General features: G+C 36.6%; 1 long non-coding RNA gene across 1 annotated transcript in view; it reads right to left on the reverse strand.

Annotated features, from left to right (window-relative positions):
- The window catches only part of LOC110257598, an 803,392-nt gene that overhangs the window by 779,818 nt on the left and 2,191 nt on the right, over positions 1–21,383 (reverse strand). The window contains exon 2 of the long non-coding RNA XR_002340440.1: positions 16,219–16,288. This is a non-coding gene — a long non-coding RNA (uncharacterized LOC110257598). The remainder of the gene's footprint in view (positions 1–16,218; positions 16,289–21,383) is intronic.

The raw sequence follows: 21,383 nt of genomic DNA on the forward strand, positions 1-21,383 counted from the left end.
CAGAAATTTGTTTCTGCAAAGGTTAAGGATCATCTAATATAATGTTGCTAACATTGTCACAGCAGTGACAATCATAGTTCCTTGAAGCAATTAATAATTAAACTACTTTCTTCCTTTAAAAAAAAAAAATCAGCAGCAGTCTACAGGTAACAATGTTGCTCTCCAATAAATTTTTTTTTTTTTTTGTCTTTTTAGGGCTGCACCCACGGCATAAGGAGGTTCACAGACTAGGGGGTCTAATCAGAGCTGTAGCAGTCGACCTAAGCCACAGCCACAGCAACACTGGATCCTTAACCTACTGAGTGAGGCCAGGGATCGAACCCACAACCTCATGGTTCCTAGTCGGATTCATTTCTGCTGAGCCACGACAGGAACTGTCTGATAATTTTAAAAACACTATTTCTCAGTCACGCAACAATATTTTTCTCCCTGTACAACAACTGGGAATGAAAAGTCTGAGAGTTTTTAACCAGGAGGAAGTAACCAGGTTAAAGGGAAGTTTGTTAGCCCAGAAACCCAGTTAGACCTTTAACAATTCACACTGGCTTCTAGATTTGGAAGCGCTTCTTACTATTTCTTCCCTTAAATTTACTGGATTCACTTCAAATGAATTTAAAAACAAGATAATGACCAGAAACAATCTCCTTAAGAAGGTTCAATAACAATTAAAGGAGATTAATGGCCATGTCTAAAGATTTTCATAATAAGTATTAATAAATAGTAAGATACTGCAAACCCTCCCCTGGCAGGAGAATGCAAAGTTGTGGGTGAAATCAACATGGGGTGGTGTTGGGGGAGTTTTCTGAAACATGAGCACTTTTTCCAGATTCCAAATAGCCCCACCCTGATAGCATTCACAGTTTCAAAACAGACATGGAAACAAAGTGTTTAAGTTCAAAGACTACAATCACCTAGCACATTTCCTATCTACCTCCCCTCCTCCCCATAAAACTAAATCAGAATTTCGAGGCAGGGACTCGAGTCCATATTTTGAGAAAATTACAAATTCACTTTTATTTTACCAATGTTTTATTTCCATTTTTCATCTTCATTTACATGAAAATTTGGCATCTCTTAGGCAGAATGATATTTTAAAATACACAGATGCTGCAAATAAAACATCTCGTGGCTGATCAACAGAAGCATAAGGCCACTGAAATACATTAATTTGTCAGTACACATGTAAATGTGGCTAAGCAAAAATTTGGCAGAAAAACAAACATTCTCACAAATAAAGTACAACACGGTAAAACATAAACACAATTAAATGAACCAGATTATACCCCATCAATAGATGAGAAAGGCATGCCATTGACTATGTCTGCATGGTAACTATACAGTCAATTTTCTGGACTATTAGACAAAATATGCACAAAAGCTTTTGGATGATTAACTGGGTATATTAGAATCCCATTAATTTAGCCAACATGTTTTGAACACCTATCATATTTCATGTACTATGATACCCACTGGGATTACAAAGATGAAAAGAGGCATGGTTCGCACACTCACAAACTTACCATCTTAAGTCATTTCTTTACTGTATAGGTTTAGATGTATTATAGGTCAGCTTACATTTCTTAAACATTAACAAAAGTCTGATATAACATGATTTGTCAATATTCTGCAATGTTCTTGCCTTTTATAATGTGTAAAGATGAAATTCCCTTTTACTCTATGATATTTTATCAATATATGTAGTCAGTAAAAAAAAAAAGTTTTCCTTTAAAAATGTCTTGTTCATTCATTCTTGCACTCAACAAATACTTATCAAGGTATTTGTGCCATATTCTATGTTAATAACTAGAGATAGGGCAATGAAATATCATCATATTCTTATTTTTCATATACTAAATTATTTCTAAAACTAGCTACTAAAACTTCTCGTATTTCATAAACTATTTTGTATATTTATTCTTTTCCCAATAACAAAGCTCCTAGAGCCTTCCATTTGGACAGATTATTTTTTGTTTTCCTGCTGGTAGAGCTTTGCCCTCTTCCTGAGAATATCTAAACTTCTCTTATCTCCACTCAACTTATTTAATTTGATTTCTATTTCCTTGCCTATCTAATCTGACACACTAACATATGTTAATGAATCAGTAGAATATCTGCCCCCTTCCCTGTGACAGTTGTGCATTTGCGCCATGTCCTTCTAGAGATATGTATTTAAATGTATTTAAGCCAAAGTGGCTCTAATGGTAGACATTTCAAGCTCTGAGATACAGTTTGAGGAAATGATTGGACTGAATTCACAAGTAGTTACCTATATATCTATGGAGGGATTATACCACAGCCACCTGGTGTTAAATGTTGTGAAAAGTATTTTGGTATTTAATTGCATTGCTCATTTCACAGTGAGGTGCTCCCAATATGAGGCTCACACCTTCTGTTTTGGAGACTTAGGCACAGACCTTTGATTGATGAATGTAATCATTTCATTTCAGTTTTTTTTTTTTCCCACCCTTCATCCTATTGTGTCCTGCTAATCATGCAAAAGGAGCAGAGGACATTCATCCTTAAGACTCTGTTTTAACAGTCTCTGGTTCACACTTTATCAATCTAGTCTGCAGTCTGTGTAAACCAGGAATAGGGAATACTCTCTACCACCTGTGACAAATTTCAGTGTTCAAAATGTAGTTTATTTCAAGGCCACTCGTTAAGAAAAAATTAACATCAAGGTACTAGGAACTATGCTACTTCTCTGTATTTCTCATCTCATGTAGTTCTCTTTATACTTCTATGAAGTAGAATATGTATCTCCATTTCACAGCTGAGGAAATGAAGATTAAAAGAGGCTAAATCTTTGGCCTCCATTGCATAACTAATGAGTGTAACAGCTAGGATTGGAGCAAGAAGAACGATTTCAATGGTGCTAGGAATAGACCCTGACTAAAAATATATCTGCCACTATCTACCACCTTTGGTTGAAGGTCTACCTTTAGTAAATCACTCTTAGGAGTTCTAAAGTTATTTTATCTAACTTGATTTTCTCATTTCATTTTAGAAGCCTATTAAGAATATGTGAATACCAAATAGGAATATAATACCTAAAATTTTTCACCTAAATATTATTGGACATTCAGACATATCTACAGGGAGACACTGCCTGTACGAATGATATCTCATTTCACTAATCTAAGATGTCATTAATTGGAAAATACACCAATTTTCTGTGTACTACTTTTAAAAATCCCAATTAATCATGACAGTGATAATGATTTTTTATCACATCAACTTAAAAGTCACATCTCAATTTTAGAGATGTTTAAATGTGAAAAATGTGCTCCTTAGGCTTGACAAAATAATGCAGACCCTTTGAACTTGAAGAAAATAAAATAAGGTGGAATTTAGATTAAGTTTACCTGTTTCACCATTTTAATGAAGATTATTGAAAGTGCTGGTTAATTTCTTAAACTGGGTTGGGAGATCATAATTTAAGTTTTGCGTTATTGCAGAATTAAAATATGCACAATCATTATTATATTCAAGGGAATGTTGTTGCTATAGTTATAAGTTTAATTAAGAAAATACTAATTTAATGTCTATTACTTAATATTACCTTATTCTCTATAACATAAAGGCAAAACAGAAGAGACACAATGTCTTTGCTTCTTGGAATTTTAACTTGAGGCCAAGACGAGGAACTATGTTTGAGTTTAGGAAAGTAAATATACCATAACTGCATCCTAATCTCATTTACAAAGTGTTTCTGAGAACGCTTCTATATTCAGCTCAGATACCACTGTCACTGCCAAACTCGTCCCAAGAATACTCCATCACTGCTTGTATAAATTGTATAATATCTTCTGTATGTCCTCTCCTATATCTATAGCCTTACCATATCAACTATCTGAGCAAAATTTCAACAATTCTTAGCTGAGAAATGTATTTCCTGTTTTTAATTATTGTCAATTTATCTTTAACAATTATGCAAATATCAGACAGTAATAGAAATATCATAAACCTTACTTGAAATTTAATTTGGATCAGCTTTTTCACACTTGACTTTAGTTGTAAAATATAAGATTTAAAAGAGATAGCATGTGTGTAGTATTTACCAATGTATATTAGTTTTCCACATATACATGCTTTGTAAAGAGTGTTGTGTTTATTTCTCTAAGGAGTCCCTACAATGTGACATTTTGGAGTATTAGCAGCAAATAAGAGAGGAAACAATAATGGTAGCTGAGGTTGAAAAGAAAATAATTACACTTAAATTCTGTGGTATGCCTAACTGTATTGTACATTTTTCAAATGAGTGTAAAAGCTACTCGTTAATATACACAATCTCCTTCAAAAGATTCCTATTTAATGCTCACACTTTAAAAAAAAAAATTGATCATCTTTCCCTCCCATCTTTCTTCCTTCACTACTTACTTTTTTTTACTTTCCGACTCTGCTCCAAAATCCCCATCACTACAAAGTTGTAGCTTTGTTGACTAGTGCCTAGAAGAAGCTTTTCCAATTATTTTGCCCTTTCATCATAAATGAAATACCTCAAAACCATTTTTCTAATGTACAATGATCAGTAATTACAACTATTTTTGCATGATTAATTTATTAACACAATAAATCTACTTTTAGAAAGAATAATGGAAGTTTTCTTTAAATTAGCTCTTTTTTTTTTTTTTTTTTTGTCTTTTTATCTTTTCTAGGGCCGCACCCGTGGCATATGGAGGTTCCCAGGCTAGGGATCTAATTGGAGCTGTAGCCACCTGCCTACACCACAGCCACAGCCACAGCCGCGTGGATCTGACCTGCGTCTGTGACCTACCCCACAGCTCATGGCAATGCCAGATCCTTAACCCACTGAGCAAGGCCAGAGATCGAACCCGCAACCTCATGGTACCTAGTTGGACTCATTAACCACCGAGCCATGACTGGGACTCCTAAATCAGTTCTTTTAAGGATTCTCCCATAAAAGGTTTTATTACGATGTTCACCTAGCTCCATAGTTCCTGCTCTACTTCATATTTATATCCTTAGCAAGTTTATTTTATTTTCTAAAATATATAATAAATTGGAGTTCCTGTCACGGCTCAGCGGTTAACGAACCCAACTAGCATCCATGAGGATGCGGGTTCGGTCCCTGGCCTCGCTCAATGGGTTAATGATCTGGCATTGCTGTGAGCTGTGGTGTAGGCTGCAGACGCGACTCGGATCCCTCATTGCTATGGCTCTGGCTAGGCCGGCAGCTACAGCTCTGATTGGACCCCTAGCCTGGGAACCTCCATATGCCTTGGGTACAGCCCTAAAAAGACAAAAATAAAATAAAATATATAATAAATTGTTATTGCTGGCAGTCAAGTTATTTTTATACTGAGAGTTATTATATTTGAAGCAACGTGGCAATTAATACCAAGTTACGTTGACGTGTTTCCTTAAATATGTTATTTACCATAAACCCTTCTGGCTCAATTAATTGCTGTATAACAGAACTTTTAACTTTAAGGATCCTTGACTGAGAAGCCAGCAGTATATTATTTTAAATGCATAAGGAAGTAAAAGAACATTTCTTTTAGTCAGATTTACAGTGCCACAACCCTTAGGTAAGCTCTTACCTTATCAATATTCTCCTCTTAGCAGAGATCCCACACACTCACTGGCTGGGTAGGCAGGTAGGTGAGGACCCCATCCCTACAGCCCTGGTTCCTGAGCACTATCCAAAACACTACGGGGGGAAAGTTGGTCTCAGAGAAGTATTTTCAAAGTAAAACAAAGTACTTTAGAAGCACTGACTCCTGGAGTTCCCGTAGTGGCTCAGTGGTTAACGAATCCAACTAGGAACCATGAGGTTGCGGTTTCCATCCCTGGCCTCGCTCAGTGTGTTGAGGATCCTGCGTTGCTGTGAGCTGTGGTGTAGGTTGCAGATGCGGCTCAGATCCAGCGTTGCTGTGGCTCTATCGTAGGCCAGCAGCTACAGCTCCGATTTGACCCCTAGCCTGGGAACCTCCATGTGCCGTGAGAGCGGCCCAAGAAATAGCAAAAAGACAAAAAAAAAAAAAAAAAAAAAAAAAAAAAAAAAAAAAATATATATATATATATATATATATATGTATATAAATCCTTTTGTAGCTAATAGAAAAGAAAACCAAACAACCAACAGAAAACATTAGACTTGAAAAACACAATTGACAAAAGACATATTTAACAGATATGGAACACTGTACCCAGCAATGAAACAATACACTCTATTTTCACCTAGTCAGAAATATTTTATGTAAAAGGCCATATGTGAGCCACAAAACAAGTCTACAAATTTCTAATGATGAAATTGAAATATAATATACACAATATTGATTATAGTGGAATTAGCCAGAAATCCACTAAACATATATATATATATATATATATATATATATATATATATCACTAAATTTTGGATAGCATTCATTCAAACATCCATAAAATCAGAGGATGAGTCAGAATGTTGAGGGATACACCTAAAGAAGTGCTTAGAAGGAATTATATAGCCTTACGTGTAAGTATTAGAAAAGAAGGAAGGCTAAGTACTATTACTTTGTTAGTTTATATCAAGAATCAAGGAAGAACATACTAAAACTCACCAATAAAAAATAAATCAAGAACATTAAAACCACATTCTTAAAAAAAAGACTCATAAAATGATGGTCTTCTGGCAACACTACTCAAAGGGGAAAAAAAAGAAGACACAGAATAGCAACCTCACAAAGGAAAAGGCCAACATTACATACCCCACGAGTATTAAAAAACAGGAAGCACAACTTTATGTCAACAAATTTGAAAACTTAGAGAAACTTACTGGACATATTTGCTTTAAAACTCAACTTCCAAAATATCAAGAGGCTTTTTACACGTTAAAGTATATGAATTCATAATTTTAAAGTTAAAAAAAAAAGTCTAATGGAGGATACCATGGAACAAGGATGTTCACAATTACCCTATCTATTCAACATGGCATTGGATACTCTAGCCGGTGGAATAAGGTAATAAATAATAAATATACTTCCCAATTCAGTTTTTTGTTTGTTTGGAATGTTCATGTATAAAATCATGCCATTTGCAAATAAGAGCAGATTTCTCTTTTTCCTTTCTAATATTTGAAACTTAAGGCATCTTCCACCAGCTTTCAATACTAGGTGAGACCTGCTTTTTTACCTTAAGCCTAGTTAGAAGTTCTCGTACAGGACTACCCAGAAAATAGTTTGTGTCTCCTTAGGTTAGAGCTGGGACAGTTGACTGGAAAATCTACAAGGTAGAGACACCAGACAGCTGTGCCAAAAACGCAAAATGAGGTTGCTGCCGTGTTAGGCATCACTTATACCTGTAAAGTTTGTTCCTGGTAAAGAAGAGATGCACAAAAAGACAACTTACAGAATGGGAGAAAATAGTTTCAAATGATGCAACTGACAAGGGCTTAATCTCTAGAATATATAAACAACTTATACAACTCAACAGCAAAAAAACCAATCAATCAATGGAAAAATGGGCAAAAGACCTGAATAGACATTTCGCCAAAGAAGATACACAGATGGCCAACAAACACATGAAAAAATGCTCAACATCGCTGATTATTACAGAAATGCAAATCAAAACTACCATGAGATACCACCTCACACCAGTCAGAATGGCCATCATTAATAAATCCACAAATAACAAGTGCTGGAGGGGGTGTGGAGAAAAGGGAACCCTCCTGCACTGCTGGTGGGAATGTAAACTGGTACAACTACTCTGGAGAACAGTATGGAGGTACCTTAGAAATCTATACATAGAACTGCCAAAGGACCCTGCAATCCCACTCTTGGGCATCTATCCGCACAAAGCTCTACTTAAAAGAGACACATGCACCCGCATGTTCATTGCAGCACTATTCACAATAGCCAGGACATGGAAACAATCCAAGTGTCCATCGACAGATGATTGGATTCGGAAGAGGTGGTATATATACACAATGGAATACTACTCAGCCGTAAAAAAGGATGACATCATGCCATTTGCAGCAACATGGATGGAACTAGAGAATCTCATACTGAGTGAAATGAGCCAGAAAGACAAAGACAAATACCATATGATATCACTTATAACTGGAATCTAATATCCAGCACAAATGAACATCTCCTCAGAAAAGAAAATCATGGACTTGGAGAAGAGACTTGTGGTTGCCTGATGGGAGGGGGAGGGAGTGGGAGGGATCGGGAGCTTGGGCTTATCAGACACAACTTAGAATAGATTTACAAGGAGATACCGCTGAATACCATTGAGAACTATGTTTAGATACTCATGTTGCAACAGAAGAAAGGGTGGGGGAAAAACTATAATTGCAATGTATACATGTAAGGATAACCTGACCCCCTTGCTGTACAGTGGGAAAATAAAATAAAAAAAAAAAAAGAAGAGATGAGCTTTTCCTGGAGATCAATAGAGGAACATTTGGGAGAAAGGTAGACTAAAGCCACTGTAAATTTTCTTACAGTAAAAACAATAATAATAATAATGAATATTACATCATGTTTATCATGGGATAATGACTATTTTATCTTGTTTACCATGGAATAGATTGAAGGAAAGATAGGCAGGTAGGCGAGCAAACGGGCAGACAGGTAGGTATATAGGTTCATAAATATCATTTCTTCTTAGTAGCTCTATGGTATTAGTTCTATTTATGAGCATCCCGCTTTCAAATGAGGAAACTGAAGCAAGACACTGTGCAACATAAAATAGAAAAAGTCCAGGTACAGCTGACCTCTAGAAGACCAAGACATGCTAGAAGGAAAGGTAGAAGACAGTCAGAGAAAATTGTATTCCTATATCACAGAAAACTATGAAAGTGCACATGAGAAAAAGAGCTTTAAACACCTACCAGCCTGGAAACAGAAAGTTAACTTGGCAGTATCAAATGAGTACATTTATTTGACACCCCCTTTTATCCCTCCTGTCTTTCCCCAGTTTGACCCTAGAGGGGTTTGGAACTTATATTTCTGGAAATAAAATATTACCTTTGTTAGCTTTCCTATATTCACCCAAAACACTTCTCTCTCTTTTTTTTAAACCGAATCACAGTTTAAAAAAAAAAAGCTTAACTCATATTTGTTAGATTATTCCCTTATTCTGAATTCACTCTAAGAAGGATTCACACCATTACTTGCAGTTCATTATAATTTGCAAATTTTCAGTCTCTGCGGGTGTGTGTCCTCGGTTACAAAAGGATCAAATGCTTATATTTGGAAACAAGAGAAACGGGAAGAGACCATGGATTAGTTGTTCTGTTTTTCTCCTAACACTTTTTCCTTGCCAAACCAATTAAGTAAACAAGCTGCAGTTTCTATTCTAAAAATAAAAAAACACACATTTACAGTTGCCTAAATATGTTTTCCTTTTCATACATAAAAGGAAATACTCAGAGGATTTAATTATAACAAGACTTTGACATTTGTGGCATAAATATGATAGGTTAGTTAATGTTTATGTACTTTCTCTAAACACAGAAACAAATTAAAGGATCTAGCAAGCCAGCTTGAATGGTGTACAGCAGCTGACAAGCTGGAAATTTGCCACATGGATACTACAATTGCAGCTATTAGCTGGCAACTCCTGGACAAAAATGCCATCTTTCCTTATAGGGTTTTTTAATGCAGAGGAGAAATATTGGGAAAATTAAAATAGTCTTATGGAGGGGATAACTATTAAAGGAAAAGAAAGATTAATAGCAACCTATGTTGTGAAACTACAAGAATCTACAAAAGAGGACTCAAAATACTTCCTTCGAAGGAATGATACTGAAGGACCTCAACAGTTGCTTTCACAGTAGCCTAGAGATATTTTAAACTTCAAAGTTCAGCTGGGGCAGGTGCTAGGCAGAGACTGGCAAGATTCTGCTGTGAAATGATCACAAGGCAACAGTTATTAAGAATAAGAACAAAGACATTAACTAACAAGGATTTTCCAAAGAAAGAATTTTCCAAATTCTGACTGGAACATCAACCAAAGTATCATATCTTCTCAAATTCTAAATAGTAACTACATAATCTAAGGTTTTGCCCAGAGAAAATATTTTTTAAAACATTATCTACTTTTTCCTACTTCTGAAGGTAGTTATACAAAGGGTTAATGAATCCTATTTAAAATCCAAATGTGCACTTAAAATGAGGTTCATAGATTTACTCTATAGATGGATTCATAAAATGGTAATGGAGCAACAAAGCTCATTCATCCACCAATACTGTGTTCTTCTATGCTTTCTCTTGACTACACACTATCATGAACAGTTACTTCAGCTTAGAATTAGAACACTCAGTTCAAGTTGAATCTCAGTTTAGACATTCCCTGCTCTACGAATCTTTTCATGACTCTTCCAAATATTAGCAATTTATGAGCAAATCCTTCACTTTCCCCAAACTGTAGGACTTGTGCCAAAACATATTAGAAGAATCTAAATGTTTCATGTTCTTAATATGTCTTCATATTATCCTATATTTCTCCCTTCAAAATACATACTTCTCATGCACTATATTAAATTCACTTGTTTTTCTTTTCCTTTGCTAATCTTAGAAGATCTATGAAAGCAGATCTGCATTTACTGTTCACTGGTACATCCTCAAACCTCAGTGCAAAAGCGTGACACACAAGGAGAACACTGTAAATGTATGGATGGAAACGATAGATAAGCTCAAATAGAGCACACACAAAAACTCACATAAGTGAAGTTCTGACTCACAATAATTTTGGATAGCACTATAAAAACAAGAATAAGCCAACAACAAAAATACCAGAAATCAGGGAGGAGGAGCATGTCTAAACTAAGTATTCAGGATACCGTAAAACATGTGAGAAATAACAGCAAAACTTACCAACAGACAAACAACATTTACTAGACAGTAAATCCATAAGCAAGACAAAAGTTTTATCAGTCATTTTGTCACAATTTTTAAAAATACTTAATAAAGCCATCTCTTCCGTGAAGGAAGTCATAAAGAAGAAATACAAGAACCCAGAACAAAGATGGTGAGACAACAGAGGAAACAACATGTAGGCCATTAGACTTGGGAAAGAAGTAGAAGGAATGAAAACAATTATAGAAATAAAGACAAACTTTGAAAGAATACAAAGAACAGAAACCAATGAAAATATAGTAAATGACAGAGTAAAAAATTAAGTATCAAACTCAGAAAAAAAATGAAGTTAAAGTTGAGAAGAATCAGAAAGACTATACTAAAAAAGAAGACACAAAACAAGCCAATACATGTATAACTAGAGCCTCCAAAGTGAAAAAAGAGAGACAAAAATCTACAACATTTAAATATTCCATTACAGAAAATTTTAGTTTTCTGAAACTGGAAGAGCACGTTGTCAGCTAGCTAAAAGTGAGCCGGAATGACCAACACTTAAGCTACATCTCAGTCAAGATATTAAGCCTTAACAATAGAGAAACAACTAGGAGAAAGGAAGAAAAAACAAAACAAAACAAAAAAACAAAAAGAATAGGGCAGGCTTCAAACTTCTCAGCAGCAACAGAGAATACCAAAATAGAGTAGCGCAATATCCGACAGGTCATCAAAGAAAGGCATTTTACGCCCAGAGTTTATTATCCAAACAACTCTAACATACAGTAATTCTAGAAATATTTGTTTCCATGAACTTCTTAAGGAACTACTTAGAAAACTGTTGGAAAAATCTGAAAAAAAAATCAGACTGAAATCATCTAATTGTAGAATTTAGACTAAAATAAAAATGGTGATTAAAGTGGTTTGACCACATAATTTCTATTTTCCTTGCTCTTTATCTCCTCCTGCATCTTTGAGTTTCCATCTGGAAAAGTTTTTCTTCTGCATGAATAAAAAACCTTTAGTATTTTATTTGGTGCCTTGTTACTGATAAGAAATGTTCACAGTTATTCTTAATCCCCAAATTTATTGACTTTACTTTCATTTTCAGTGAATTTTTTTCACTATGTAGACGGTTTCTGGTTGGCATTTTGAAGCTACTATTCCATTACAATTAAGGCCCATTTTTTTTTTTTTTAGCAAGAAATCACCTGCTAGTGATCATTGCTACTTTCCAGATGCTCTTTATTTTTTTTTAATTCAACTGCAGTTAACACTTTCTTATGTCTGTTTTAATATTATAATCCTTCTCTACTCTTTCTCTCAACAATCCTACTTATATTAGAATGCCTCATTTGTGTTATCTTACACTTTCTTATTTTCAGTCTTGACCTGACCCACAGTCATCCTGGGTATTGCCTTCTAACTCACATATTAGTTCACAAATGCTGTCCTCATCTGAATCTAATATATTGAGAAATCTACCAATCATTTATAAATTTGGTTAATTTGTTAGTCCTAAAATTTATAGGTTTTTTTTCTAGGCAAGAAAGATTTATTTATTATCATTTCTTTCTTTCTTGTGAGAGATTTAAGCAGGTAGGCAATGAGCCTCTGCTATAGTTTTTTTTTTTTTTTTTTCTTTTTTTTAGGGCCTCACCTGTGGCATATAGAAGTTCCCAGTCTAGGGGTCAAATCAGAGCTGCAGCTGCTGGCCTAAGCAGCAATGCCAGATCCAAGCCGCATTTGCAACCTACACTGCAGCTCCTGGCAGTGCAGGATCCTTAACCCACTGAGAGGGGCCAGGGATCGAACCCACATCCTCATGGACACCAGTCAGGATTGTAACCCTCTGAGTCACAAAGGAAACTCCCTAAAATTTCTAGTTTTTATGGTGTGTGTCCAGTTCACTACCAAATTTTTTAGTTCATATTTTATTTCCTTTAACACAGTAAACTTGTTATATTAAGGTCTTTGATGGCTCCATTATCCGAAGGCCCTAGGAGTCTTTTCTGTTGCTTATTTCTGCTGGGTTTCTTTCAATCAGTCTCTTCTCCTCACATGCCTAAATAGCTTGGATATTTTTACTTATGTTACCAGACATTATATCTGCAAAATTGATTATATAAATATAAATAATTTTAATATATAATTTACATATAATATATAATATAACTATTTAAACATAACTAATTGCATTTTAGGATTAAGATAATGTCAGCTTCTACCACAGATGACTTATCTTTAGTTTCTGCTGGGGCAGGAGACATAGGATTATCTTTATCCATTCAGAAACTGAAATATTCCAGAGCTGACATCAGCCTCTTTGACAGCCTTTCTATATCCTTCATCCTTCCTCCCAGGCTGCAACCCTCTGAGACCCCTTTTCAAGGCTGTTGGCATCCACCAGAGCCTGATATCCTTCACAAGCCTTAGACTCCAATTTCTGCTCCCACTCTAATAAAATTAGAATGGATTCTTTTCTAACAAACTGCACAGATAATAATTATAAGCAAAATGTAGTTTTCAGGAAAATAAAGAAACCATAGAAGTACTGGAGGAAGCTATGGAGAATTCACATCTAAACTTAGAGCAGGAAAGGATGTTCACGATTCAAAATCTAGAGTTCTCAAAGAAAACGTATATAAGACAAAAAGACAAACAAAAAGACAAGCAAAAAAAAAAAAAATGCATGTAAAGAAATGCCATAAATGAACTCAAAAGGCAACCCAGGAAAAATATTTGTGATTCTAACACAAATAAAGAATAACTCTTGGGAGTTCCCATCATGGCTCAGTGGTTAACAAATCCGACTAGGAACCATGAGGTTGCGGGTTCGATCCCTGGCCTTGTTCAGTGGGTTAAGGATCCAGCGTTGCCGTGAGCTGTGGTGTAGGTTGCAGACGCGGCTCAGATCTCACGTTGCTGTGGCTCTGGCATAGTCCGCCAGCTACAGCTCCGATTAGACCCCTAGCCTGGGAACTTCATATGCCGCGGGAGCAGCCCAAGAAATGGCAAAAAGACAAAAAATAATAATAATAAAAAAAAAGAATAACTCTTGCTGGGATATATAAGCTGCTAAAACTAAATTATAAAAAATAAAAATGGGCAAAGGTTATGAAAAGAAAAGGAAACACAAGTAGCTAGTAAACACATAAACATACACACAAACTCATCTCTAATGAAAAAATAATTAAAAACAATTAAATTTACTTTGAGATGTCAATGAGCAAACGAGTAATGCAAAGAAATATATAGAAGTCCCTACTGGTATTGCTTCATTTTCTTCTAGCATTTACCATTTAAACAAAGGCATCTAAGGAAAGGTAAATTGTGCTCTGCAGTAAATAAGCTATATATTCTAAGATCATTTTTAAAGGATTTTTTCTTTTTTCTTTTTGAGCACCCCACAGCATATGGAGTTACGGGACCAGTGATCAAATTGGAGCTACAGTTGTATGACCTATGCAGCACCTGCAGCAACACTAGATCCTTTAGCCCACTGTGCCTAGCTGGAGATCAAACTTGAGTCCTCGCACTGCAGAGACGGCACTGATCCCATTGCACCACAGCAGCAACTCCTAAAGGATATTTTTAATCCTCTTTTTAAATTTGCTAAGAATATGTCTATGTATGAAGTTTTTTATAGTCTTTACCATAGGACTTTTTTTTTTAGTTGAAATCATTTGAATTTAAAATTTAAATACCTCTATTAAAATGGAATTATGTCAGTCAGGGATGCAAGATCCTGGGCAAAACATGAACATAATAATAAAGCTAACAGAGTATTTCGCTTGTACCAGATACTCTTCCAGGAGCTTCATGCATAATAACTAATCCCAAATTAATCCTCTGAAGGTGGTTTAGCTATACTGATGAGGCATCTGAGATAAGAAAGGTTAAGAAAGTTGTCCAAAGGAAAGAAACATTTGCAGAGTTCTCCTGTGACTCAGTGGGTTATCGATCCAGCATTGTCACTCCAGCAGCTTGGGTCATTGCTGTGGCACAGGTTCAATCCCTGGCCGGGGAACTTCCATATGCCACAGGTATAGCACAGGTGGGTGGGGGGAGGGAAGAAAGAACCATTTGGGAGTAAAGATGTTCTTCTTGATGCTTATGATAAACATCATCTACATGTATATAAAATGTATAGGACAGACATGCAGAAGAAACTCAGCAGAGGTTACTTCCAGGGGGAACTGTGGAATAAGGATCTACAGTGAGAGGAGGATTGATGTTCTACCATAAATACTTTTGTACTGTCTGAAAGCTTTACTATGTGCATATGTTACACTTTCAGTTTAAAAATAAAAAGAGAGAAAATACTACCTATCTTGAATGTGAGTTATTTATGCTTTGCTTGGCAAGGGATGTCAAATGAAGGGAGGAAAGCCAAGGCCCAAATTGCCAATACCCCACTCTTGCTCAAGGTCTGTTCTCTTTAACAGAGAGTATTTAAGGTAATTTATAAACATAAAAAACATGTATTTTATAGATGTTACAAATATGCCCTTAGGGAAAATATATTATAAAATATAGTTTGTTTCCCTTTGTTTGCATTATTTTATATATTAATTCATTTTAAAAGCCCATCACAAAATATATGTAATATACATTATATCTGAGCATTAGTCACTTTATTAGCAGGATAACTGCACCACCTACATGTACTGAGATGCAGAAATATTCCTTTGAAAAATACCACCAGCTTTTTGATCACCATATTTGCAGTCTTATAATCATTCACCATCAAATCAGTAGCAAAACTCATCATTTTCAAAGCTATGGTGAGGTGGTATGATGAGATATCAGTCAAAAATATTGTTTCAGTTGTCAGGAAAAACACTTGTAAGGAGAACTAGTCTATTTGTCTGTTTCAAAATGAGCTTAAAAAAAAAAAAAGCTGTAATCTGAAAGACAAGAAATAAATGACAGAAGACAAGACTGATAGTTGGATGAGCCACTCCTGTTATTTTGCCTTCAGCTCAATCAGACTCACCAAAGAAATAATAATTCACACGACACAGGATAGGATGGGATGGCACTGGCAGTGCTTTCCTTACTTTGAGATAAATACAGGCAAGCAAAGACCTTGAACCTTAAGGAAAGCACTTAACCTCGATCAAAAACACACTTTAAATGAATATATGCTTGATGTTAAAAGGATCACATCATTTGGAGAGAGAGGGGCTGGTCATGTCGGCTGGCATTTAACAACACATTCCCATCAACCTCACACTCGTACATTCCTTATCACATTGGATCCCCCATTTTCTATATGTTCAAAATGATGAAACAAGTGCCACAAGGATAAGCAACTTATTCAAAATAAAACAGCTAAGAAATTGAAGAGGAGAAACTCAAATCCAGGACCGTCGATTTTAAGTCCAGAGTTGAGCAGACAGCATTTACTCACCATTTATTTTGCTCCTTTCTGCCAAGTGCTCTGCAAAGACCTCAGGATTCAATTCTCTGAAGGAGCTGACCTGTTGGTGGGAGAGACTGATGATATCCAGCGAACTAATTTATTTTTAAAGTTACATTTTGTTTATCAATTACATGATGGAGCTGAAGCGTGAGCTGTGATCAACACCGAGGTGAGGCCTCTTTTGGTAAGGGGTCAGGGAAGGTTTTGCAGACATTGTGGCATTGAGGTGAGCACTAAGGATCAGAAAAAGCTGCTTGTGCAAAGCAGGAGAAAGGACATTAGGAGCAGAAAGGAAAACAAAGTCCAAGGTTATAAGAATAGAAATGAGGCCAATGTTCTGGACCGTGGAACCAGAGGAAGCGTGTCATGCAGAGGTCTACAGAGGAGGGAATGAGGGCAGATTATTTAAGACCTTGCAGATCATGAAAGGAGTTTGAATTTTATTCTAAATTATGGAGAAATTCATTTCAGGGATTTAAACCATTAACTGACTCCATCTAATTTTAATTTACCCTTTTAAATGTAAAATTTGCTTGGCAAATGACGAGATAGTGGTACTATTTATGTAAACTGACAGCTAATATTTGAACAAGTTAGGAGCATTCTGCAGTTTAGGCCTGCTCCGCTTAATCACTCCGGACTCATATGGAATGAAGAAGGCCAGTTTGTGGCCAAATGACTTAAAATGGCCTCTGGTTCACTCTAGACTCACATATCTGGCTCTTTTCAGCCAGGGGCATGGAGCAAATGTGCCACTGGTCTCTATTATCAGCTGGCTGGCTCTCCCACATGGTGGCAACAGGATTGGACAAGCAACAAAAGTTGAAGCTATGAGGCCTCTTGAGACCTAGGCTCATAACTCATATGACTTGTACCTCAGCATTTGTCCTACATTCAATGCATCAAAGGTCACAAGGCTAGACCCAATTTAAGGGGGTGGGGGGACCAAACGCTACATTTCGGAGAGAGTTACTGCAAAGAATAATCCTTTAAACTCTCCCTAAACCATCCGTATTCTCAGAGTGAAGCAGGCAGCAATAAAGCGGATGCTCAAATTTGTTACAGTCACTGAGGAGACTGGCCAAACATAGAAGGAGGTATTTGCCCACTCCTGATCCTGTGCCTCCCAGTCACTCAAGCTGAGGCAAATACTCTCATGGCCCTAGGATTCTTATCTTTGCGGGGGTTAGGGGGCATATTGATGGCTGTTGAAAAATTAATGACCACAACAGGACCATTAGTTGCCTGTAGCCTAAGGAAATTCAAAGGCATCAGGGCTAAAACTCTGACCAATGGGAAGGATGTGCAGGTCTCATACCCTGACATGTTCTTAGCTTTAGTGCTCTTCTGGTACACTCATTCCCCTCCTGCCTAGGGTACAAGGTCTCCTCTGGTCCACACTATAACCAGATCCCCATCTCCCCCTGCACCAAATCAACTCCCAATGGACCATGATTTTACAGAAATCATTATTTTAACAAGCTTCCCAGAGTATCTCTATGAGCTGCCAGGTTTGGGAACAACTGATATTATTCATATGTTTATAGTTGAACCTAGATTCTCACACGATCTTGCTCCAAACAACATGTGCATTTTCTTGGAACTAAAGAAATCATAATGCATAAATTACTTTTCTAAGATGAGAAGAAATATTCTTTCAATTTATTTCAGATACCATTACTAGAAAAAGAAAAGTTCGCATCACTAAAATACAGAAATCCATCATAAGCGCAATATTTCTCAAATCTCAGACACTTGGTTCCTGTAAATTAGAACAGTTTCTTAGGGATATGGCTGGAAAATGCCACTTTTATGTAGTACATCTTCAAGAAAGAATACTGAAATGTATAAAAATGAACAATAGTAACCACAGAGCCCATAGAAAAGAAAATTCTACCCAGTCACAGCTACACAAATGGAGAACAGAATCAGCGCAAAGAGCAAGGTTTGTTATTTCTTCCCTTTGTGTACACCACACATTGTTAAAGTAATGATAGCAATAATGGCTATAATCATTGGTCCCACACTACAGCCTCCACAATGCCTTTCACCAAGCACTGTACATGCATGAGTCTATTTAATCTTTACAAAAGCATGAAGTAGGGGTATTATCCCTAGTCTAAAGATAAAGAATCCAGAATGAAAGAATGTTAGGTAACTTGTCCAAGTCGCACAGCTGGTGACAGGGTTGGGATGGGACCATGATACCCCAAAATGAAAAATTCAACCATTACCCCAACCTGCCGTAGAGTGAGCAGTAGGCATTATGTTCTATTATCATGTTCATCTTCTAGTCCTTCACACTTAAGGAAATGTTATTAAACTAAAACATGTTTTTCTTTTTCTAGGGGGAGCACTGTTTGCTTTTTTGTTTCTATGTTATATTCAGATCTGTCAATAAGATGAAAATTTCTTTTTTGTTTAAAGAATAATAGAGTTCTTGGCCTGCTCACTAAGTGAACAAAAGCAGAGATTAATAAGTCCATTTGAATGGGCTCTATTCAAGGATGCAAGGATCAATCAGTGCAAGTCTCCCTCTCCCACATATCACTGTTTGTATCTTCTTACAAGAAAGAGGACATTTCACCAATTTGCCAAGTAGGTCAGCAGTTTTCACAATTAGAATGTTAGCCATACATGGATTATTCCTAGGAATGATTTTATTTGAAAGTGATTTATGTCTCAATGGGTGAACAGTGCAGATCATGTGAACATAGTTTGCACTGTGAATTTTTGCTGAAAAGCCTTCGATAAATGATTAGTAACAACTTTTAACTATATCATGCATTCATATATCTCTACTTTTTTTTGCTTCTGTTATTATTTATCTTCTAAGTGGGAATTTGTTTTTTTTAATTTGCAAAGCAAATATTTTAAATTGTTTTATTAGATACATTTCAAAGAGACATCATTTCCAGTAAATGGGATATTTAAATATCTATCATGTATCTCTATTTTCTCCTGAATGTTATATAGAGTTTCTCTGCTTTTATTTATTTATTTACTTATTTGTTTTTTAGGGCCTCCCCTGCAGCATATGGAAGTTCCAGGCTAGAGGTCGAATCAGAGCTGCAGCTGCCAGCCTACACCACAGCCATAGCAACACAGAATCCAAGCCTCATCTGCAGCCTACACCACAGCTCACGGCAAAACTGGATCCTTAACTCATGGAGAGACGCCAGGGATCAAACTCGCATCCTGATGGATACTAGTCAGGATTGTTGCTGCTGAGTCACAAAAGGAACTCCTGCTATTTTTATTATGTAAAATTTGGATTGAATTATGTTATTAAAAACTGCCTATATTCATTTTGTGTACAGTTTAACAGATCAAATTTAAAGGTTTTTGTAGATACAATAAAATTCCCCTAAGACCCATTGCTGCATGCTGGGTTGTTATCTGAATGTACTTAGTTGAGAGTCAAGAGAACAGGACCCCATATTTTCTGTGAGTATGATCTCAATTTTATAACCCCTCCAGTCTCCTATTTTCAAGACCCAGGGAGAGGTGTGAAGGGAGGTGCAGGAGCATTTGACCCAAACATCAAGTGTATAGAGATCTATATCTAAATTTAGCAAAGTGAGGAATGGTGAAGTTTTATCATAAACACAGAGCTCCTGAAATTCATGAGTGCTGCAAAATCTGAGAGTGAAATGGCAGGGCCAGAGGGGAACAGGAAAATTACATGGGTCTTAGCAAAACTGGTAAAAAGACATTACCTTTCTCTTCAAATGCTCAATGTAAATTAGTTTCTCATAAATGGTGTAGAAAAAGAAGGAAATATATCTTTACCCTCCAAACAACCTAATAAAATCTTACATCTGCAGCTACCCAGTGCTCAGATGTACCAGGAACCACACTTAAAAAGAGTACATGAGAAGTGGATCGACACAACCCATCAAGACAAAAGAATCTAAAAATCTGCTTTTGTGAAGCTGAATGACTTAAGACGAGGTGTTAGTAATCAAATTATGTAGAAATGGCCAAATGTCTATTTTGTTCTGTGTGGAGACAGATACTGAAAATCAAAGCTAGGGAGTTTTAATGAGGAGACTTAATTAAGACAAATATCATCTTCAGAAACACGAGTCTTTAATTCTGAGAAAAATCACTGCCAAACTTAGTTCAGCTGTACCAATTAGCAAAGATTGGGAATTCAGAAAATCAGGCTGCTAGAAAAAGGTACTACAGAGGAATACTGCCCAGAGAGTATACTGCTGGGGCTCTGGTCCTATGACATAGACTTGGACAAGGACAAATCTTTAAATGATACCCAGCCAGACCTCCTGTGAAGTAGAGTTCGTCTATAAACATCCTGACACCTGGGAACCTCAACACTATAGAGACCAAGGACTCTTACTACATTTTTTTTTTTTTTTTTTTTTTGTCTTTTTGCTATTTCTTGGGCTGCTCCCGCGGCATAGGGAGGTTCTCAGGCTAGGGGTCGAATCGGAGCTGTAGCCACCGGCCTACGCCAGAGCCACAGCAACTAGGGATCCGAGCCGCGTCTGCAACCTACACCACAGCTCACGGCAACGCCGGATCATTAACCCACTGAGCAAGGGCAGGGACCGAACCCGCAACCTCATGGTTCCTAGTCGGATTCGTTAACCACTGCGCCACGACGGGAACTCCCTCTTACTATATTCTTTGACCATTCTTTCCATTTTTGAAGAGTTCAATCTAATTGGAAGTATTGTCTTCAGTGGAGCCAAATCTGTCTCTTCAAAGTTTTCCATTTATTCCTTAATTCTTGCTCTCAAAAATTGTCCAGATGAAGTCTAATTCTCCTCCGTACCTGTATTTGTTATGTTTTCTCTTTTCTAACACAACAGAATTTCCTGTTTTTTCTGCTGTCCCTTCAGAATGCTGCTTCAGACCTTACCACCATCTGGGTCAGTCTCTTCCAGAAAAAATCCAGTTGCTATTTTTCTTAAAACTGTGGTAACTTAGGGAGTTCCTTTCATGGCTCAGCAGCTAACAAACCCAACTAGGATCCATGAGGATGCAGGTTTGATCTCTGGCCTGGCTCAGTGGGTTGATGATCCTACGTTGCCATGAGCTGAGGTGTAGGTGGCAGACACAGCTCAGAACCCACATTGCTATGGCTGTGGTATAGGCCAGCATCTGTAGCGATTCAACCCCTAGCCTGG

Source organism: Sus scrofa, chromosome 18 (genome assembly GCF_000003025.6).
Source record: "Sus scrofa isolate TJ Tabasco breed Duroc chromosome 18, Sscrofa11.1, whole genome shotgun sequence".
NCBI lineage: Eukaryota > Metazoa > Chordata > Mammalia > Artiodactyla > Suidae > Sus > Sus scrofa.